Source organism: Octodon degus, unplaced genomic scaffold (assembly GCF_000260255.1).
Source record: "Octodon degus isolate 3935 unplaced genomic scaffold, OctDeg1.0 scaffold00142, whole genome shotgun sequence".
Taxonomy (NCBI): domain Eukaryota; kingdom Metazoa; phylum Chordata; class Mammalia; order Rodentia; family Octodontidae; genus Octodon; species Octodon degus.
The window spans coordinates 3030760-3053859 of record NW_004524718.1 but is presented as its reverse complement, the minus strand read 5'-3'; the positions used below and the strand labels follow the sequence as shown (position 1 = coordinate 3053859).

The window sequence follows — 23100 nt, the reverse complement described above, 5'->3', positions numbered from 1 at the left end:
ACTTTTCTTATTCCTCTTTTCAGTCTTCCTTTCCTAGACTTTCTGCTGTTTAATTGACTTCCTCAGAGCAAGTAAATTTACTAATACATAACGGATCTGATTAATCACCATCTGATAATGATTTCCTGGCCTTGTGTGCTCTGCCCTGATGGAAAGTGGGCTCCTTTTCTCTGCTGTACAAGCCCAACTGTGCTGTTCCCATAGCTACACGCCTGAAGAGTTCAAGGGTCATCCTGAACAAGGGATCTGACACATAACCTTCCTAAATGTGCACTTCACACTTGGAACAAGCCAATGAAGTATTTTTTTAAAGTCCGTCTCCCCTACCCCAAAAAACTGACACCATGTGCCATATCAGAAAAATCCTGGTCTTAATACATCAATATACATAGTTATTTGGTCATTTGACATGTATATTTTTAGGAGGATCAGGCTTAATTTTCTGTTGAAGAGTTTGTTACCATGGAGTCTGGTTTTCAAGTCATTCTATCCACCAATTCCTCCTGAATATTTGACAGCACAGTCTTTTGTCCTGACTTCTTAGCTGTGTTTTGCACACCACCAGCACCAGGACTTCCAGGATGTTATGGTTTGTGTATAGGTGTCCCTCCAATGCTTCATGCAGTCTTGGGGTGGCTTCTGGAATTTGTGATTACTGTGGGTGTGGCTGCTGCACCTGCCCTGGGACAGGTAATTTGCATTACAATGTAAGGTGGGGAGAGAAGCTAGCTGCTTGAGCTGCTGCTACCCCTCCCTGGCTCTTGCTCTTTGCTACCACCATGAAAGGTTGCTTTCTGCTCTGTGCTGCTCTGCATTGGACCCAGATGAATATGGACAGAAACCGCCAGTAACTGTGAGCTAAAAAACCTTTCCTTCCTTTATTTTGAGTTTCGGGTATTTGTCCCAGCAACGAGAGAAGAGTAACTAAGACAATTTGGTACCACAAGAGTGGGGTCATTGCTGTAGCTAAACCTGACCATGTGGATTTCAAGCTTTTGGGAATGGCTTATGGGAAGAGATAGGAAAGGTTAGGAGATGTCGCCTACAAGTGAAGCACTGGAACAGCTTCGGCTGTTCTGTGTGGGAGATTCTGGTCAGAGCTCACACCAGAAGACTGTCTGGAAGCCAGCCTGTAAAGACCAGGGGGGGGGGGGGAGGTTTCTGCTGGGAAGGACTGCATTGGTTGTTGAACTCCAGATCATTTGTGTTTTGACTTGGCAGAAAAACTGTCTGCATTTTGCTCATGTCCAGAGAGTTTGCCTGAGACTGAGTTTAAGCATGGAGGACTGATCAATCTGGCAAAAGATATTTCAAAGCAGCCAAATATTGGGGCAGTGGCCTGGTTGTTGCTGGGGGCTTTTAGCCAGATTTATGTTGAGAATCAAGAGCAGGGAGCCCAGCAGGATGGTCCAAACTGTGAATTTGGCCAGAAAGGAAGCTCCAATAAAGCTGTGGGCTGCAAAGATGGAGCTGAGAGGATCTTCGTTGCTGGGAAGGAACCTGAGACTGGAAAGGATGGCCTGAGGGCATCACAGGAGGAGGCAGGTCTCCACTCTTTGCTGCCTCAGAACTGCAAAGGTCAGGAACTCTGCCTTGAGGGAAAGCCATTGAGCCCTAAATTCCAGAATGGCACCAGCAAGGAGAAATTATTTCTCCAAGTCAGGGTCAGAGTGCTCAGCCATCCAGGCACTTGACCCCTACAGCCAAGAGAGAGGAAAGCCTGACTACTGCTCCAGCTGGCAGCAGACCTTGGCATCATCCATGTGGCCATGGTTTTAAGTGTATTCAGAATGCAGGAGTTCTGAGGTTAAGAAGGCTTCCACCTCAATTTCAGAAGAATGCCTGGGAGGCCAGGCATGTACCCCTGAGAGGGCAGTGTGTGAAGCTGTGAGTGAGAAGCCTATTCAGTGGAAACCCCAGAAGTTTGGAAAAGCCAGGAATGTGGATTATCTAAGGGAAACTGTGAAGAGGGAGCAAAGCAGGCCTAAGAGAGAAACCATGGGAGCTACCACCATGAGTATCATAGGGGCAGAGCCTCATGGAGCTCACAATTTGCCGCAGATTGCTTCGTATGTCCCACATGGAACTGCAGGACTCAATGTTTGTCCTGCTGGATTTTGTACTTGTGTTGGTCCCAGTGCTTAGTATCCTGCTCTGTGTACCTTCTGGAATGGCAGTGCTTATCTTGTGCCTTTGAATGTTGCAAGTATTTAAGTTTTCATTTGTACAGGGGCTCACAGTTTGCCTTGGATCATGGAGGAGACTTGGGACTTGGACTCTTCAGCAATGCTGAAACTTTTGGGTCTTTGACAACTCAGAGATGGACTGGAATGGCTTTTGCATAGAGGGATGTGCATGAGTCTTTGGGGGTCCAGGGGCGGAATGTTATGGTTTGTGTATAGGTGTCCCCCCAAAGCCTCATGCAGTCTTGGGGTGGCTTCTGGAATTTGTGATTGATTACTATGGGTGTGGCTGCTGCACCTGCCTGGGGAAGGTAATTTGCATTACAATGTAAGGTGGGAAGAGAAGCTAGCTGCTTGAGCTGCTGCTACCCCTCCCTGGCTCTTGCTCTTTGCTACCACCATGAAAGGTTGCTTTCTGCTATGTGCTGCTCTGCATTGGACCCAGATAAATATGGACAGAAATCTCCAGTAACTGTGAGCTAAATAAACCTTTCCTTCCTTTATTTTGAGTTTTGGGTATTTGTCCCAGCAATGAGAGAAGAGTAACTAAGACACAGGAGAATCTGTTTTTTTATTCATTCAAAAGACTATTGAAGAAGCTGGTCAACACTCCTTCACTTGCTGCATTATTTTTGATATTTTGGGTCTGGCTTCCTTACTGATGTGCCTGAGGAGGCACTGGGCACACTGGCTGGCCCTCCCCAGCCCTGAGTCCTTGGAGAGCCAGAGGATCCTCTTACTGGAGATTTGGAAGCTTCTTGTGGGCGTGGCCGGCAGCCTGGCAAGGAGTGACTGCTGCTTCATCAGGAAGCACAGTATTTACTAACATCCTCTGCTGCCAACTCTTTGTCATGGATCAGCTTTCTTACAAGTTTCACAATAAAATCTTCATATGCATCTTCTGGTTTCACAGTTGCAAAATTTTCGTATAAAATAGCTATTTTCTTTCATCATCCCAGCCTGCAGGTGTAAAAACTCCATCCTTTTCCACAACTAAGACAGGTGTGGTAAAGTGGAATCCATATGTTTTATGAACAATGTACTTATACAATAAGTCGAGGTTTTTCTCTTCTTTTACTATGTGTAAATGAAGGCAGCTCCATACTGGAGGCAGAACCTGCACAGGTGGGACTGGCTGAAGTCCAAGTGCTTGTCCCTGTAATCATGCTCCTTCTCTAGGACGCTCACCGCATCACACTTTGTGCACACCACCAGCTCTGGGATCCCCAGGTTATGAGTCAGCAGGTTGCCACCCAGAGGCAAGGCAACATTTTCTTCATCAGAGCCTGAGGTCAGAGGCTCTTTACTCTGTGGGGAACCCTGACAATCTTCTTCAGGCTCGATATACTCTTGAAATTCTTTCAAAAATTTCCATTCCAGCTCTCTCATTTCTTCTGGTGGAATTTTCATTTTATTAATGTGCTCATGTAAGACACTTGCCCACTTCTGTAGAGATTCCACTACAGTCCAAGGCCTAGACATGTCTGCAACAAAAAAGACCAGGGTCTCTGGCAGCAACTTCAAGCTTCATCAGGCCTTTATGGTAGAATTTTCCATCCAGAATCCACACATCGAAGCATGTATGATCTGATGCTGCACAACAGCTGACTATAGGAGTAGCATCTTGAACCAGATCCACTGGGCTCCAAAGCCCAAGTTTTTTCCACAATAACCATGGTGCCCATCTCGGTCCTCGTCATGGACGCTGAGGTAGAGATACTCTAGGCCTCTTCCTTTTTTCCATGCTTTGCTCCTTGTAGTTTAGTCATGAGTGTTGTTTTACCAGAACCATCTTCACCAAAGACGAGGATATTCTTGTTGGACAGCAGCTTAGAACTGGTGCTAGTGGACACTTCACTCAGGATGGAAGACCACAAGCTCTGGCCCTCCTCCTCTTTGCTGGTCAAGTCACCAGCGGCAGCCACCATGGGCGTATTGGGGGTCAGCAGCAGCCTTTTCTCTCTGGATACCTAATTTTAGACTGAGGGCAAAGTCTCTATATGAGGCAGTAAAAGGCTCTGAGTCTGTGCTGCTAGAATGGATACAAATGACTGACGATGATTTTAGAAAAATAAGGCATCCCCTACTCAGGCTCCACCACTGGGAATGCCTGTCTTGAAAAGAAAAAAAAAAAAAAAAAAACTTCATGTATAAGAAAACCAGTCCATGGCTGAAGATGCAGCACAGCAGCACAATGCCTGCCTGGCAAGTGCAAAGTTGTGAGTTCAATGCCCAATACAAAAACATAATAATAATAAAATAGTAATAATAATAGAAACAATAGAAAACCAGTCCAGGAGGAATTACATAAGGATCTGGACTTAAAGGTTAAGACAAGACTCCAACCTCGTTCCATGCTTTTCAAAGAAATTAGATAGGTGGCGACTGGATGGCTGCCATACCTGAAAGCAATAACAAGTACAGCTGTACTAACAGAAGAAGCTATAAAGTTAACTTAGGGACAGAAACTAGAAGCTTGACTCCTTATCACATCAGAGCTACTCTGGAGAAAAAAGATGACTTGTGATTAATAGGGGGATGGCCTACTAAGTATTAGGCCCTTAAATATCCCCGAGGTTATCGTAAAAACTTACGCTAATATTAGCCTTGCTCATTTGATACCTACAGGCCCAAAGCTTAGCCACTCTTGTGAATAAGTAATCTCAGACCTATGCAAGCAGGCAGAAGGTTAGTGACCTGTCCTTCCAACATTCTGAGAAAGTATGGTTTGCTGATGGAAGGAGTCTTGTCTGAAAACATCGAAAGTCAGGTTATGCAGTTCTCAACACACAACAGGTGACTACAGCTAGATCTCTTTCCTTTGGAATCTACTAGAAGGTGGAGCTGGAAGCACTTATTTGAGCACTGATATTAGGAAAAGACAGAAGGTTAAATAGCTTTACAAACTTCAGATACACCTTTTTGGTGCTACTTACCCATACTGTAATCTAGAAAGAAAGAAGCCTACAAACAAGCTATAAAATACAGAAAGAAAATTCTACAACTCCTAGAGGTCATCCCAGGCAACTTGCAGTTATGCACTGTTAAAGAACACTAGAAAGATATGTCTGAAATCTCCTGGGGAAATCAAAAGGCTAATAGGGAGGTAAATAGGGCAGCCCAAAAACCTCTTAAAACTCTAGCCTTATTCCTAGTTCCTAAGGAGCTATTCAAACCAGTCTATATCCCCTCCCCAAAAGTAAATGGGACTTAGGACCAGTAGGAATTAAAAAGGGACTCTGGTGGCAAATTTACCATGATGTATTTTTGTACTGGGGATTGAACTAGGACCTTGTGCTTGCCAGGCAAGCAAGCACTTATTCTATTGAGCTATCTCCCCAGCCCCTTACCATGAATTTTTAAAAATATTAGTTGTTAGATGTAGTGTTCTACAATTGCCAGCAAGGCCACTGTATATAGGATAGGCTATGGGCAGATGTAAATATCTTAAATCCCAGGATGTGTGCATTTGTTAATAGGGACATGATGATGTAAATTTGGGTGGAGAATAATCCTGGATTATACTACTGGGTCCAGTGAGTCCACAAGGATGAGTGTAAGAGGCAAGTTGTAGGACCAGAGTGAGAATATAAGTCAAGCTAATGACAAATACAGAGAAAAATTGAATATACTACATTCCTAGCCATGAAAAGTGATTCTCTCCTCAAGCCTCTAGAAAAAATGCAGACTTTCTAAGTCTTTTATTTCTTTTTTTAACCATGAGAAAGAACTTTACCTGGGCTGAATGCTGGAGAATGAGCTTACCTGAGGTAGTATATTGAGTTAAGGATAGAGATCAGCTTCTAAAAAGGCAGTTAGATTCAATCAGACTATTATATTTCTAAGCAGCCTTGTAGTTAGTAGTTAGAGAAAGACCTGCTGGGAAATGGGGATGGCAGCAAATGCTTGTAACTCAAGCACTTGGAAGGTTGAGGTAAAATGAATGAAATGAGTTTGAGGCCAGCCTGGGGTACACAGTGAGTTCAAGGCCAGACTGTACAGTGAAATTCTGTCTCAAAAAACAGAACAAACGAAAAGGAAGACCTGCTGGGAAATATATATTTGCCACTAAATCACCCCAGCATGCCACTGTTATAAGAAATGTACAGGAAAACATGTACTTTAATTCCTTGATTTTTCAAACAGTAAAAGCCATTTTGGGCATCTGCTCTCCAAAACTACAAGGCTATTTCTGTCACTATTCAACATTAAATTTGTAGTAATTTATACAGAAGCAATAGAAACTAATACATAGGTTAAGATGTTGATAACATTGTCAAGATCATCCATGCCTTGTGTGTTGTTTGTTTGTTTTTGTTTTTGTTTTTTCTAGTTCTTCCAATTGCTCCAAGAAGAGTATGAAAATCTAAGTACGATTGTGTAGAATTGCCTTCTGGCCCCTTTAATTTTGACAGTGTTTGCTTTATGTAAGTTAAATCTCTGTCATTAGCTGCACACATATTTAGGGTTGGATTTCTGCTAGAAACTCTGTTTTAGGCAACAGTTTAATACAAATCTATCATGAGTGTCTTTCCAACCTATATATGTATTGGAGGTCACTTGGAATTATATGCATTTATAATCAGAATTTGGGGCTTCCAACCTTTGGCTCTAGTCTTTCTAGGACACTCATCTCTGTATCTGGTTTTCTTCTTTTCACATACAGAATGCAAAGTTTATGTGTAAGTTTGAATTGCCCGGCTCAAAGGTGTTGCCTTTTGCCTACCTCAGCTAAAAGCCATTCAGAGTGGTCCCTTGCCCTACATTATAACATTTGCAATTACTGAGTCATCTATGACTGCCTGTTAATGTTACAGAATCATAGGACTATCCTCTCCTCAGAATCCAGGCCCTCCAGAGGGAAGGTTGCAGATATAAACATTCAGAAGTGGGGATCCTGGAGGAAGAGCTCAGAATTCTGCCCCCCACAAGCTGTGCCAAGTAAGTTAACTGTATCAAAGTTTACTTATGTGAGCATTTCTCTATCTGTAAAAAAAAATCACTGCATATTCACAGTCTTACAGATAAGATGACATTTAGAATGCCTGCTCTTTGAGGAAAAGATATTCTGTGGTTAATCTATTTCCTCTTTTAGTTATGTTAAATTTTGAGGGTCATCCTAGTTTTTCTTTTGAGTTACTTTCTCCTGTTTTCGTTTAGCTTCTGTTTTGTTGCCAGTGATACTTCACTGTCTTTCTCTATTTTGTTGCCTTTTATTTTCTTCCCTTTTGAATAATATTACATATTATAATATTTACAGTTGGAAAGGGAACTTAAGCACTTCTGTTTTATGGAACCAAACTTGGTACTTTCTACGAAATTGCAAGCATAAAATTCATTCCATGGATTTCTAAGTTTTTTGAAAAAAACTAATATCTAACTGAAGATATTCTAAAAGTATCCACAACAATTTCCATAATTATTCTATGATCTGAAAAAAAATGCAGGATACAATATATACTGTTCTCCTTAGGAATGCTTCTGAAAGGACTCAGCACACTGTAGCTTTCATGTGGCTCCGGGGGTGTTCACAATGCTGCATTATTGCTTAGAGACCAGCTTTGTGGTACTTCAGAATACAGAACACAAATCCTTGTAAAGACCATGTCAATATTAGAAATACTTAAAGCCATTATTTCCCACTTATTCCAGAAGTTTAAACAACGTCATAAGTTATCAAATCCAAGTCAATTCAGAGAAGGGCTGCATTTCTAGGAATGCAGATCAGATTCTAAATACTTCATTAATTTTTAACATAAAAATATTTACCAGATCTACCAGATATTTTATCAGGAAAAGTCAAATTAGTTAAATTAGTTTGTAAGTATATGTGCTTGGTTTAGCATCAGTGAGCATTGTGCTCTTTAGTGGGGACAGGCTGTCCTTTGACCAAAATTTTAATCATGCTCCTCTGAATCTATTGCTTAACTAAGCCCAGTCTTGGACTTCTACCTCTGTCCTTCTAAAATTTAGTTTGAAGAAAAATCTAGCTAAGTTGTGGCAGAGCCCTTTTCTGGAAGAATGTGGTTGTTCCTCTCTCAAAATAATGTGGGGGATGGAAGAGCCTTCTCAAAATTGGAAGATGACAATGTGGCTCAGTTCCTAGACACACATGTGTAACTTTAGCACTGCTCTGTAGCAGAGATTGGACCCACTCAGGCTGTAGTATGTTAGTGTTACCCTGTATAGGACATAAAAGCACAAGAACTGTATACAAGGAAAAACCCCATCATGTCCAGGGCTCAACCTTTTGAGTATTAACCCACAGAACCCTGAGCCAGCACAAATAAAAGTCACTTCCTAGAAAAAGTCTCCATGTGCCTTCTCTCTCTGTGAGAATGACGCTCCAAAGAGAGTTTAGTGAAAATCTTTCTCCCTTATCCAATCACCTGGACTTGCCTCCAGCAGGGATTCCAAGTTAGCTCAGTTAGAAGCCCCCTTTCCTTGATGTTTTACTTTGGTCATTTTCCACCCACTGAATCCCCAAGTCCTGGTTGGAGTAGCTTGGTTCCAATTCCTTCCACTTCAACAAGCCATTTCAGCAGTGCCCACACCCACCTCCACAGCCTCCCTTGAATAATGTCAGCTTTAGCATCTTTAGCAAGTTATGAGTAAATTTTTGTTTATCAGTAGGCACACAGACATGTACCATTTTAGACCTCATTATGACCAGCTGTTTCAGATGAGAAAATTGAGATTATGAAACAATAGATTCATGGAATCACAGTAGCAGAGCTGAGAAGTTTGGATGGGACTTTTTCTAGTTCAGTCTCTTCCAACTATTCCTCAAAATATATCTATATGACTATATATAACATCTTTGTAAATGGAAGCACTATGTTCCCCAGGACTGCCTATCTAAACCATCATGTTGTTATTGAATAATCATTCACCAAGTCATAGTTTAATTTTCTGAAGTTAGAATGCATAACAAATTTACCTGCTATTATAATGCCTTAGATGTTTCAAGTTGGAAAATAGTAGTTGCAATGGAACGTCCACAAATGTGCCTGTTTATTCCTTCTGCTTGTGCTATAATTTTTTCTTCTCTTAAAGGTGTTTTTCCAGAACCAAGCATTCTATTCCAAGAGGGATCCTTTCTTCAAAGCATTTGTTGATTCATATTCTTTCTGGCATGCTATGTAGGCAACTGCTATGTTATTGAATTCTGAGAGGGTTCTGTTGGGCTCACAGAAACTAGAGCTTTTTAATGGGGCAGGGAGGTAGACATGATTGGTTCTTATTGTGACTCTCCTATGGAATTACTTCTCTTTCTAAACATATTTTCTTCATTTATCTAGGAAAGAAACCTTAGGCTAATTTTGAAAAATCTGTGAAGTAGTGGCAAAATATCTGAGAAATAAATAATTGAATATTTTCAAAATTTTATTTAAATCTGTAGAGAGAAATTTGAGAGTTGTTTTTCCTTTTTCTTACAGACAGCCTGTTACTAAGTACTCAGGACATATATGGAGTGAAATGATTTTTATGAATAAAGTTGAATGATTTTTTCAAAAAATTTGAAATGAAGATGAAATGCTTCAGGAAAAGAAAAGGGTATGAACTCAAATCAATCATTTAAATTTCTGTTTGGTACCTTACTAATACTGTATTTCCTGGGAAAAATTAATTACTTTCAACCTTCACTTTTCTATTAAATATTGAGGAATACTCAAATATCATTACTTCCTTTGGTTGCACTAAACAAGGAAAGTACAGGAAATTAAAAAACAAACATTTTTATTAACAGAGTTCCCTATTAAATCTTATGTGTCATAACTTTTTATAGTCTGCAGATTAATAATTCTTTGAATTTATTGTATAATAAATATTTTATTATTTTAAAGAAGCAAGCAGGACAAACTAATTTGTTTTTTTCCATAATTTTATTGAGACAAACTAATTTGTGATTTTAAAAATGGTAGTCTTCAGTACAATTCTATATATGCTCAATCCACTTGCCTAAAATACATGGGGAGATACACCTATATTTTAAAACATTTTATACATTTTTATAGGACAATCTATATTTGCTGAAATTTGTAAAATTGCCTTACTACTATTTTAATTTAACTACTATTTTCTGTTTTTTCCAATCCCTATGCATAAGAATGAAATATTTAAAGAATAAACCCCAAAAGTGAAGTATTTCGGGAGTGAATGCTGTTACAACAATCCTAGGTAACTGATGAAGATAAAGTGACAAATACTAATTAGAATTAGGCTGTTCAAAATTAATAAAGTATCTACATTTCACAAAAGAAATGTACATTCAGTGCATTTCTCCTGAACTCTAAGTTCTCTTTCTTAGAGTTTAGGAGAAATGCACTGAAAGTATTTTGAATAGTTGTTTAACAACATGGTAATATCCCTTCAAATTTTTTCTTTGAATCTACTTATGTGATTAGAAAAAACTAACACCTAGAGTAGGCACATTGAAGTCATTTATCTTATGGGAAAGAATTGGTTGAGTATAATTAGTTACTTAGTCCTATATTAAACATTAGAAGAGATATAGAATAAACTCGGATTTCACAGCCTAAAGTTATATGATCTAATTAAAGAAATGAATAAGACACAAACAAGAGTTGAAAATGTAGAATTGATTGTGAATAAATAGTAAAGTCTGGGACAGAAATCATGTAAATTAATCCTGTAGCAGAAAGTTCCCAAAAATGGAATTGAGGAAATGTGCTTATTTTTCCTCCAAGTCCTCCAATTTCTCAAGCCTAAATTCCCACTGGACAATAGTGATCCCTGTGAAAAGTGAGAGGAAATATATTTCTTTTTCTACTCATTGGTACAGGATGCTAAATGGAGACATTTTATCCAGTGGGATTAACACAGCAGCCAGGGATTAAGGGAGAGGCCATTGAGTGTTTTAAACTAAAGTTTTAGATATGAACTTGAAAGATGAATATCAATGTACTTTGGATAAATATGAATTTTTTAAAATGAAAATTATCCTAAATATTTTCTTTTCTTTTATTATTTATCTATTCAGGATTTTTTAAATTTTTTAATTTTTTTTCCAAAATTTTATTGATAAACAGCAATGAGACAGTTTCAAATCAAATCGGAAGTACAGTTTCAACAAATAACACACTGCATATATTCTTCTTAGTGGTTAATTGCTGGACAAGAAGTGGACTTGTGATCCTATTTACAAACACCATTAGAACAAATCATTCTATTCATTAAGAGAATGCAACTATATATCTATCCTAACCACTTTGAATACACAGATACAAAATGGACATTCATCTGTATACCCCATTTTTTCTAAGTTCCGTTATTGAATATTATAGGTGTGCAAACTCAGCAAAATATTCTAAAAGAGTACAGAAGCCCATAATAGCATTGGGTCTTCTGTTTAATTGGCAATGTCAGTAATTATTGGCCTGAGTCCCCCACAGCTCAACATAACAACATGGCTTTACTTCCTATATTTCGTCTTCATACTTTTCTACTGGATGGTTAAGACCAAGGTAAAGCAGGACCTATGCAACAAGAGTTGTAGCTTTTTGGTCTGAGAGGTTCAGTGAAATGCCCTCAGGATTTATCCTGAGAGGATTTTTTTTCTTTCTTTCTTTCTTTTCTTTTTCTTTTTCTTTTTTTTTTTTTTTTTTGCTCCTAATGCCTTCAGGGCAGATTTGACTGGCTTGAGTTGTGGAGATCGAACCACAGCAACCTGAGCCTGACTGCTTTGTTGAAGCAGCCACTTAAATAACTGAGCTAAGGGGCAGGCCCCCTATTTAGGATTTTTGAGATAGTATCTTACTGTATAGTTCAGGCTGGCTTTGAACTCACTATGTAGTGCAGACTGACATTGAACTTGTGGATCTTCCTGCCTCAGCCTCTTGAGTGTTAGGATTGTAGGTGTGCATCATCATGCTCAACTAAGCCTAAATATTATCTTAATCTATCTTTTTAAAAAATATTTAGGGGCCAGGGAGATGGCTCAGTGGGATAAGCGCTTCCCTGGCAAGCGCAAGGGGCCTGAGTTCAATCCCTGGTTCTGCCAAAAAAAAAAAAAAAAAAATTAAAAATGTATTTAGTACAGAGTCTACAGGGTCTCACTGCACAGATTAGACTTGTAGTGATCCTCCCGTTTTCAGCCTCCCAAGTGCTGTGGTTACAGGTGCGCCACCATGCCCAATCTCATTTGCTTCTCAGTGTGCCCCAGGGGCGGGGCTGGCACAGTAGGCCAGGGATCGAGCTCCAGTCCCTACTCTTGCTTAAGCAGGTGCTTTAGTCTGCTGAGCTATCTAGCAGATCCTTAATCTATCATTTTAATTTTAGGGTTACAACTGTTCAAATGACAGTGCAGTGTTATCTTTAAATTATCTAGCTTACATAAAACAAATACCATAGAGCTATGTGACTTATATAACAGGTATTTATTGATCTCTGATGTGGAATTGAAAGTTCAAGCACAAGGTATTGGCAGATTCAGGTCTTAATGAGGCTTTTGTTTTTTTAACCTGTAAACAACCACCTCATTACTGTGTCATTAAATAGTAGTGAGAGAGGGAATGATAAACTTAGCAACACTAATGTTTTAATGAGCATATATGAACCTTTAAGAAAGATTCATGAATCATGAAGCACCAGACTGTAGATTATTCAATAGTCTACTGAGAAAAAGAGAAGATGTTACCGTTTCTATTTAGATGTCCCTCAGAAGCCTCATGTGGAAGGTGACTGACTCAGAGGACTTATTTCCTTTCATTAGACTTCACCTCCTCTCCATTCCATCATCTCCCAGTAGCACCACAGCCTGGAGACCATGTCTCTAACACACAGGCATTTGGGGGACATTCCAAATCAAAACTATAGCATTCTGTCCCTGGCTGCAAAGTTTCATGTCTGTTTCACAATTCCAGCTCCATCCAATCCATCTCTAGGAGTTCTCAAAGTTTCAATTGTTTCAGAGTTGCCCAAAGTCTAGTTTCCTCTGAGAGGCCAACTGATCTGTGAATCCCTCTAAAAATCAAAAGAAGAAGTTGCATGCTTTCAAGATACAATGGCATTGATTAAATATTCTTATTCTGAATGGATGGAATATGAAAATAAGGAAGAGTTGGGTCCAAGCAAAACTAAAGCTGAGCAGAGTAAAATTCAATCCTACAGCTTCACATCCATCCTTCATTGTCTGACCCAGTGTAACAGAATGCAGGTTCTCTGGTCCAGTGCATTCTTATGGCCATCCTAGCCACAGCCCATGAGATCACTCTCTTGGGCTGGCTCCACTGGCATGCTGCAGTTTCCCACCGCATATGCTCCTCATTCCTGACATCTCTTAACTTCCTAGATTCTCCACTGCAGCTTCAGCCTCACTCATAGTTTTACACATCATTTTGTCAGGAGCTGCTTGCAGGGACTTTGACCTTGTCACACATTTCTTGACCTTGCACCTGTCCTTTGAAATTGTGGTGGAAAACTCTTTAGCTCAATAGCTCTTACCTCCTGTTTTGACTACAAAATCAGCATTAGATATATACCATGGTCCACTATAGGCAGGAGCTGTATTGCGAACCCCTTTGAGTCACACATGTGGTGCCCCAGAGTGCTGTAATAGCTGTATATAGGGAAATGACTACCTGGGAAGCAATTTCTTAAGAAGTCCTGGCAAGAAAGGTGTTCCAGGGTTCTCTCCTACAAAAAGGAGTGTACTATTTTATAACTCTTGAGTCTCTGACTAATTTCTGAGGTATACTCAACACACTTTTGCTATTGCACCAGTGCAAATTACTTGGCTTCATTTAAAGGCATTAATCTAACTAGCAAATGTCCCAGTGGCTAGAACTTCACATATGCCAAACAGCAAGTTTTTCACAATTTTCTGCTCTGCTTTTTGTTATCATTCTCACTGTAAAATTTTAGGCTAAGAGTAGTTAGCAGTACCATGTTATTGTTTCTAACACACCCTATATCCAATCTTTCATCAAATCCTGTTCATTTAATCTTCCAGATGTATCCAGAATTTCACTACTTATTCGACCTTTGCTCTTACTCTCTGGATCCCAACCACCATCGTCACTGACCATGGCAAGTGTTAATAACATTCTGACCAATTCTCCCATCTCCTCTTTACTTCCTGTGGTCAATATAGCAGAATGAGCTTGCTCAAACATTAGCCAGATCATGTTCCTCCTCTACAAAGGTCTCATTTAGCACCAAGGATGTAGCTCAGTAGCACAAGCACCTGCTTGGCAAGCTCCAAGTCCTGAGTATGATTCTCAGTACAAACAAACAAACAAACAAATAAACTCACTTACTCTTTCATATCTGAGAAGAAAACTAAAGTCTTTAAAACAGCCAGCCTCAGGCTCACCTAGCCCATCCTGGCTTTATCTCTTACAGCTTTTCCTGTCCACTCTGTACCAGCCATGCTGGGCTAATCACTGTCCCTCCAACACTTTTAGAACATTAAGTCTTTGAGCATTTCCACCTTTGATTTCTCTTGAGTACCACATGTGTGACTCAAGGGCGCACAATACAGCTCCTACCAATAGTGGCCCATGGTATCATATGTCTAATGCTGATTTTGTAATCAAACAGGAGGTAGGAGCTATGGAGCTAAAGAATTTCCCACCACAATTTCAAAAGACAGAAATACCATGGCCTGAAATGTCCTTTTCTGGGTTAGTCTATTACCTTTAAACTCTGCCTCCCACAAAGCCTTTTAATGCAAACCCCCAAAAATCTTTTTTCTCTGAAACCTCATCAGGCTAGCCCTTGTTACTCCATTTCTATCTACTTTATGGTCTTCCAAGCCCCCCAGAACCACCCAGTAAGCTTCAATAACAGTATTTTAGACTTTCACTAGCCTTCTTCAAACATTTCCAAAATCCTTCAACAAACGAGTTCCAAAAGTTTCTGAAAAATCATTGACCGGTATGGTTACCGCAGTGAATCCACTTTGGGCACACATTTTCTATGTGAGCCATCCACTGCTATCACATACACCTTAGATAAATAACTTATAAGAATAATTTTTTAATTTACTGCTTTTTATTTCATGGTTACAGAGGTTTTCATCTGTTGTCCCTTTCCCCTGTTTACAGGGCCAGCAATAACATAATATGTTCTGGAAGGAGTCCCAGGTGGAAAAGACTGCATATCTGACACTGGTCTAGAAAGGACAGAATGAGAGGAGGCTGAAGTCCCAATTATCTTCATCAAGTGCATGCTTCATGGACCCAGCTTCCTCCTATAAGGCCCCACCCCATAAAGACTCCACTAATGGCCAATAGCAACTATAGGCTACCAAGCAGGCCCTTCACGCATCAGCCTTTAGGACTTTCCATACCCAAGCAATGTTCATGAAAGCAAGACAAATAAAATAGATTTTATTTGTTAAAGTGAAAAGCCCAGTGCTAGGTGTTAGTTTGTTGGATTCTAATTGGTTAAGCTTAAGTTTCTTTTCACTATTTACATTTTGTTGGGTTTTGGGTCTCAGTTTGCTTACGTAAGAACTGAAGTGGATGGAGCCACTGAGCCTACTGACTTCTCAATTTTAAAACCAATCTTATCACAGGGGTCCAATATTCATGACTTCACCAAAACTTAATTACTCTGGGAAGGTCCTATTTGAAATCCATCACGGTGGGAGTGAAGGCTTCAAAATGTGATTGGGCAAACACAGGCATGCAGTCTGCAGTGTGCATTAGAAGAAGGTGGCTTCCAATGCCTATGGAACATGGGGAACAGCCAAAGCACACCAAAGAGTAACATCTGTGCACAGTTATATAATGATAAGAAAAATTCCAAAGGTTCTAGGATAAGATACCATCTGTAAACTTTGAGTTGAGACAAGATTCAAACATCAGAAATTTAAAGCACTATTATATAATCAATATATGGAATTGCATAATATTTTCCCCAACTAAACAGTTAGGTCTTTAATTTAGGGAGCTGAATGCAGACAGACCCCTACTTACTGTGGTTTGACTTATAATTTATTAAGTTTATGATACTAAGAAAGTACACTTTTAGACACTATAATTTGACTTTTGGTCTTTTCCTAGGCAGTTACAATACCTGTTATGATGCAGAGCACCAAAAGAGAGCTTCAGATCTCAGGTAGCCACCCAACCACATAGGTAAGCAATCAGTACTTTACAGTGCGTTACCTTGCCGCAGTATTAAGTAAATTGTATTAGACATTCAATGCCTGATTATAGATCTCACATGCTGTTGCCCAACTTTCATTTAATGTAAGCATTCTAAGAACATTAAACATAGGCTAAGCTAGGGCTGGCGAGATAGCTCAGCTCATTAAGGGCCTTCTTTGGCAAACTCAGGGACAAGGATTCAAATCCAGGTCCCACAAGCCATACCAGCCCTGCCCCCGGGGACACACTGAACTGGCAAATGAGTCTGGGCATGGTGGCACATGCCTGCGATCCCAGTACTGGGCAGGCTGAAAATAGGAGGACCACCATGAGTCTGAGCTGCATAGTGAGACCCTATACCAAATACACAAATGAAAATAAAAATTTATTAAAAAGATAGGCTAAATTAAGCAATGATGTTTGGTAGAAGTACGAAATGCATTTCAACTTCAGGATATTTTCAACCTACAATATTTTCAAATCAGATGAAATTTAAAGTAGATATAGTAGATGCAGAGGCCAGAAGTTCGAACCCTTGGCCCACTGTGCTAGCTCCGCCCGCAGGCACACTGAGACAGCAATTGAGGCTGGACACGGTGGCACATGCCTGTAATCCCAGCATTTGGGAGGGTGTAAACAGGAGGATCGCTATGAGTCTGATCTACGCAGTGAGACCCTGTACACCCTGCACACCCTGTCCTAAATACAAAAAAAGTAAATAAAAATAAAATAAATAAAGTAGATATAATGCAATTTATAAGCTTAGGAATGGCTGTACTTTGGGGAAAGAAAAGAGGAAACCATTTAAAACAAATTTGAGGTTTATATTTAGTTTAGATCTAGAATAGTCCCCAAAAGTGTCTACGTCTAAGATGTGGTCCCCAGTGCAAGAATATTCAGCAATAGAGCTTTTGGAAGGTGATTGGATCAGGAAAGCTCTAATCTCATCCAGGAATTAACCCACGAATCGTTCTTAATTTGACTATTCTGAAGTGGTGAAACCTGTGGGAGATGTTGCTGAATTGGAGAGAATGGGTCTCAGGCCCTGGAAGGGTATATCTTTCTTCAGCCTTCTACTTCCTTCTTCTCTCTCTCCACTTCATCCTCTCTTCTTTTTGACTGCTGTGAGGTGAACAGCTTTGCTCTACCATGCCAATCCAGCATGCCGGCAACTGGGCTGTACAGAGTTAAGTTGCTGGGCACCGGGACATGCGGCTGTGTTGGAAAAGAGCAGTATGTGTGTGCTCTTAAATCAAGATAACCACAGCTGAGGCCACCAAGGACACAGGCTGCCCACATTCCCTATTCCAGAATCATAAATCTGCCAACCTTAGAGATAAGACAGTTCAATTAACTCGCAAAATTTGCTGCTTGGAGAAGTCTTTGAACTGACTGCAAAGGTCCTACTCTGTTCCTGTGTATTCCTCAGTATCCTCTTCCTTTATTTGAAAACTAATAAATACAGGCTGCCTAGAGAAGTTCATTGTCTCAGCTTCCGGAGAAACTCGAATTCTGCTACAGGGTTTAGAACATGCTGGAGCCCTAAAATCACACCACCTGGCTCTTTCATTTAAGCCTTTGCCATCCACTCATTTCAGACATTTCAGGCCCCATGGATCCACAGCACATCATTATCACATTCTGCTTCACCAGATGCCTAGAAGAGATGGAGTCAAGTGACGATGACCTAAAGCCTCTGAAGCTATGAGACAAAATAGACCTTTCCTCCGTTAAGTTGAATTTCTCTGGTATTTTATCACAGCAATGAATAAGGACTACACACACTCCTGTAGCTGTATTAAAGCAACGTGTCAACACGAGTTCTTCTAAAAGAAAACTGCATAAGGCTTTAAATTATGTCTGAGTTTAGGAAACCAGTGTCCTCAGTTGACCCTAGTGTAGGAGAGAAAGAGGTCAAGAAAAACACAGAATTTTCATGTCAGAGAATAAATGCTAGGTAACAGCCACCCCAATCCTGATTAATTTACTTTAATGTTTGTAGCAGAGTAAAGCAATTAAGAAAAATGTTCAGATGTGAAAAGTTACAGGTTTAAATTTTTTTCTGTCCCTGGAAAATTTGAATGGAAAAACTAAAGACTTTCTTCTAATAAAATGCATACAATTCCTTAGACATAATGGAGTATCTGTCAAACTGCAATTTTTTTCAGTGGGATCTGGAATTTAATGTAGGCTGCAATGCCCTTTTCTTCTCTGCCAAGAAAAATATATTGAAATAAGTTCCTTCTTTTTTCTTTTAAACTTTGAACTTGAAAAAAATGTTTTAAACAAAATGAAACCATCTTAGAGTGGTACAAGTCAGTATATACTAGAAAATACAGATTTGGGGAAATGTACATTTATGCTACGGCAAAAATAGTTGCTATTACATAAATCTCACTGTTCACATAGGCTAAGTTATGAATACTATGTACTGGAGGAGTTTGAAGAATTTCTTGTGTTAGATGCCAGATAATCCCATTTTTACTTTGTTCTGGTTATTTTTGGGAGTACTTTAAACCAATTGAAGAAATGTAAGGTCGCTCTCAGAATTATTTGATGATAATAATTATGCCAAATGTATAACCTCCAGCACTGGAGAAAAGAACGTGCCTCTCTCGGCTCAGAGCTGAGCAGGGCTGGGCAATGTCTGCACGGTGTGTCTGTGCCCTGCCGTCCTCCCTGCTCTGCGCTTTCCCGAAGGGCTCTTTATGCAAAGGCTGTCCTGCAATAAATAACTTAAATTCTAGTATTTCATCCGGCAGCTAATAGACATTTGATTAAGATCGTTTTTTGTCCTGCACATTTGTACAATTTTATCAACCTAACCAATGTTTGTTTAAATATACAGATTAAAGTTTTTATTCTATATTGAAGATATTCAAGAATAAATTTTATTTTAAAAAATTTTAACGAGAAAGTAAGGAACTTTAAGTAAAATACAACCATTAAAATACGAATTTTAAATCAAACAGTCTCTATGACACATATAAAATTAACACACTTAAATATTTAAGAATATTCTAGGGGCCGCTGAGCTAGCTCCGTGGTCTAAGCGCCTGCCTGGCAAGAGCAAGGACCTGGGTTAGATCGCCTGTACTGCATGCCATGCCAGACCTGGAACCCTGGGTGCCCCTGGCTAGCCCTGAAACTTGGTGTAGGGGCACACATCTATAATGTAGGGGTGGCGAGGCTGAGACAGGAGGATCACTGTGAGTCTAAGCTGGGTAGCAAGATCCTATACCAAATAAATAAATAAATAAATAAATAAATAAATAAAATGTTCTAAAAGAAAGCTTTGAACACTAATTCATATCAAAAATTTCATGTAATAGTAAAGAAATATTTGTGCCAAAGATGATTATTCAGAGTTACCCCTAAAACACAGTCCTGACACCATAGCTGCACAGAGACATTATGACAACTTGTGTTTTACTGCAAAAGAGGCAAGTCATTTTCACACAAGCCAGGTACCACAGGGCAGCTAGGAGGGAGTAAGCTGCAAACATATTCTTGCTTAAGTTTGTTCTACACCCATTTCCAACTCATTCATTCAAGATACCAATGTAGACTATGTATTTTTTCCTTCCTCTTCCCCATTCTTTTCACAGTCTAAAAGATGAACTCAGACTACCCTTGTGTGACATTTCCTTATATCTTTCCTTATTTTAAGCCAACTCCCATAATTCATACTTCAAATTTTAAAATATTACTAACCATTTTGTCTCTGCTTTGAATGTAAGAAAAAGCTATTGTTGCTTTTTTGATACCTAAGTGTTCCATAGACAATGTGCAACAATCTTTAAAAGTGAGTTTCAGACTCGACCCTCACGTAGTGAAGGTCTGTGCCTGGGAAGCACCAGGTGTGCAGCCATTTCCCCGATGGCCCAGGGACACCCAGCAGAGAGCCGGGCTGAGGGGGAAGCACAGAGGCGCCACCAGGCAGTGGCTGCAATGCACTCCTCTGAGGGCCCATTGCTTCACTTAGAAAGGATTTCTCCTCAGCCCAGGAACCATATATTCTGCCAATAAAGACTTGCTCTGCATCATAAAATATATTTACTGAAATTTAGAGAAGAGTCTACTTATATTTTAACTCAAGATTTGTTTTATTTGAAATCATCAATAAAAAGTACTCCCAGGTTTCCTATTTTTCTTACTCTAAAAATTGTATTTTATAAGAGGTATAGTAACAAGTAGTACAGTTTTAAGATTTTATAAAAGATTTGTAGTCATAAGGTTAAAAGAAAAGGATCTTAAGATACAGAAGATAGCTTCTGAGTAGCTACAAATTGCTAGCAATTTCTTCTGTAATTTTTTTCTGTCAAAAGATATGATAGATTTTTCCTTTGCTAATTCAGCTAAGTAAGTTAGCTTCTAAACATAATTTTTGTTTCTGTTCTTAGTGACTGCTTCTTCAGTTACCCTCTTCCTAGAAAGGGGTATTCCATTTGTCTTTAGGAAGCATCAGATATGAAAAGTGGAGCTCCTCTGCGTGTTTTTTCTGTGTCAAGCTTAATAATAATAATAATAATAATAATAATTAATAATAAACAACCAGGATCTACTATGATGGTGCATGCCTGTAATTCTAGTACCCTGGGAAGCTGAGGCAGGAGGATCACAAATTTAAGACTTACTCCAGGCAATTTAGCAGCTTAGTGAGACTGTCTCAAAATTAAAAAAGACTAGGAATGTCATTTACGATAAAGAGTTTGGGTTCAATCCCTGTAAGATAAACAAAGAAAGAAAGAACAGTTTTCAAAAGTTACATATATTAATATGAACATATAAAATGATTATTTATGAATAAAGTTTGGGATTGAGAAATGCAAAGATTTTAATTCCATCAATAACAAAGGTATAATTTTTTAAGTTGCAAGTACTAGACCTCAAACATTTTAAGCCAAATTATACACCAAATTTTTGACACTGGTCAAAGAAACTTCTGGTTTTCTTTTCTCTTTTCTTTCTTTCTTTTTTTTTTTTTTTTGATAGTTAAAGTACTTGAAATCTCCACTATCTTCCTCTAAACAAGAAAGTGCTGAACATAATAAGAATTAGTTATTTTCTGTGCTCTATCAGAATTGATGTCACGAACAAATTTCTACTGCAAAGAGTAGACAAGTGAAAGTAGAGAGTCGCTTCAGCTCATGGCTAGGTTTTGATGGCATGGGGTGGGGGTGGGGGGCGACCTGAGAGTTGTAAATACTGAATCTCACTTAGAGACCTATGCAACTTTTATGGGTTTAATTCCAGCAACTCCACCATGTTCTTATGGTATAGATTAGAGAAAACAAACAACAAAACACCTTGTGTCTGGCTCAGAAGAAGGGAAAAGAAACACTTTTGAAAGAAGCACAGAGAGTCTGTCACAACAAAGGCCCACCCAACTATTAGAGGAGGGAATGTCTTAATGGACTTGGTAAAAATAAATTACCCAACTTCAGCTCCCTCTGGCTTTCCTGTCTTATTTAAGAGAAGAAATGAAGGGCTGAGGATATGTGAAGGTTACAGTCCTGGGGAAAGAATATGGAAAGTGGATGATAAGTTAAGTAGGTTTAGTGTTAAGCCCCTTTGAGGCATCCAAGAGGAGCTATCCAGTTTGGTGGTTTACACGCATAGACAGCTCAGAGAAGAATGGGCTGAATACGCTATTTGTGTCTAAGCAGGATACAGGGAGTGGATGAACCCGTACAATGGGTGTAATCACATAGGACCCATGTGTAGAATGAGAAGTTGAGGCAGCCAAGGCTTGAGCCTTAAGTGACACCTGCTCTTAATGGAACAGGGCACTAACTTAGGTGGAATAAGGTGGGCATAGTTGCACATGTCTGTAATCCCTAAAGTGAGTGTGAGGCTAGTATGTTCTTTTTTTTTTTTTTTTTTTTATGGGGATGAGCAAGACAGAGTAGCTTCTTGGAGGCCACAGATGTGCAATATTTTTTTTTCTTTCTTCTTTTTGTGTGTGTATGTATAGGGTCTCACTATGCAGCTTAGACTCATAGTGATCCTCCTGTTTTCAGCCTCTCCAGCACTGGGATCACAGGCATGCACCACCACATCTAGACTCCATCACCAGCTCAGTGCATCTGAAAGTGGGGCCAGAATGACATACAGTGCCAGGGTTTGAACCTTGGCCTCTGCGTTTACCTAAGCAAGCACTTAATCCACTGAGCTGTCTCACCAGCCCTCCATAATATGCTTTTCAGATATGGTGATGGGGCAGTGGCAAGGCAAGTTGAGGTATTGTTTAGTGGTTACTGTGATGGGCTAGAGTTCAGGACAGTGTAGAAAGAAGGAAGAAATAGGACTACAGGGATGTGAAAAAGTGAAGAAACAAAGAGAAGACATTGCAAGATTCTTATGCTTCATAGGTTTTTTTTTTTTTTTAAACCTTTCTTTCATGAAAGATCTTTGTGAATGGCTTTTCCATATATTGTGTCCCAAGTTAACAACCAAGAATATACTCAACTTTGTTTGTGTCATTGAGTAAAACTTATCATTCAGTGTTCATTGGAATTCTTTTGGCCATACGTAATAAGATCTCAGCATAAACTTGTTTTTTATTTTTTTAAATAATTTTATTGAGAAAGAAGTAGCAATGAGACAGTTTCAAAACAGGTTAGTAGGACAGTTACAATAATTAATACATTGCATATTGTTGTCTTTGTAGTAGTTATTCATAGTATGAGATGCAGACATGGTATCTTGTCTAAACAGTATTAGTTCAAAACTTTCTTCTCATTGAACTAAGAGAAAGTAGCTATATATCTATTCTAACTATTATATATATATAT

The 23100-nt window shown here is 39.3% G+C and overlaps 1 pseudogene; it reads right to left on the bottom strand.

Annotated features, from left to right (window-relative positions):
- Nucleotides 1-397: 397 nt before the first annotated feature.
- The window catches only part of LOC101585258, a 137335-nt pseudogene continuing 114632 nt past the window's right edge, over nt 398-23100 (bottom strand).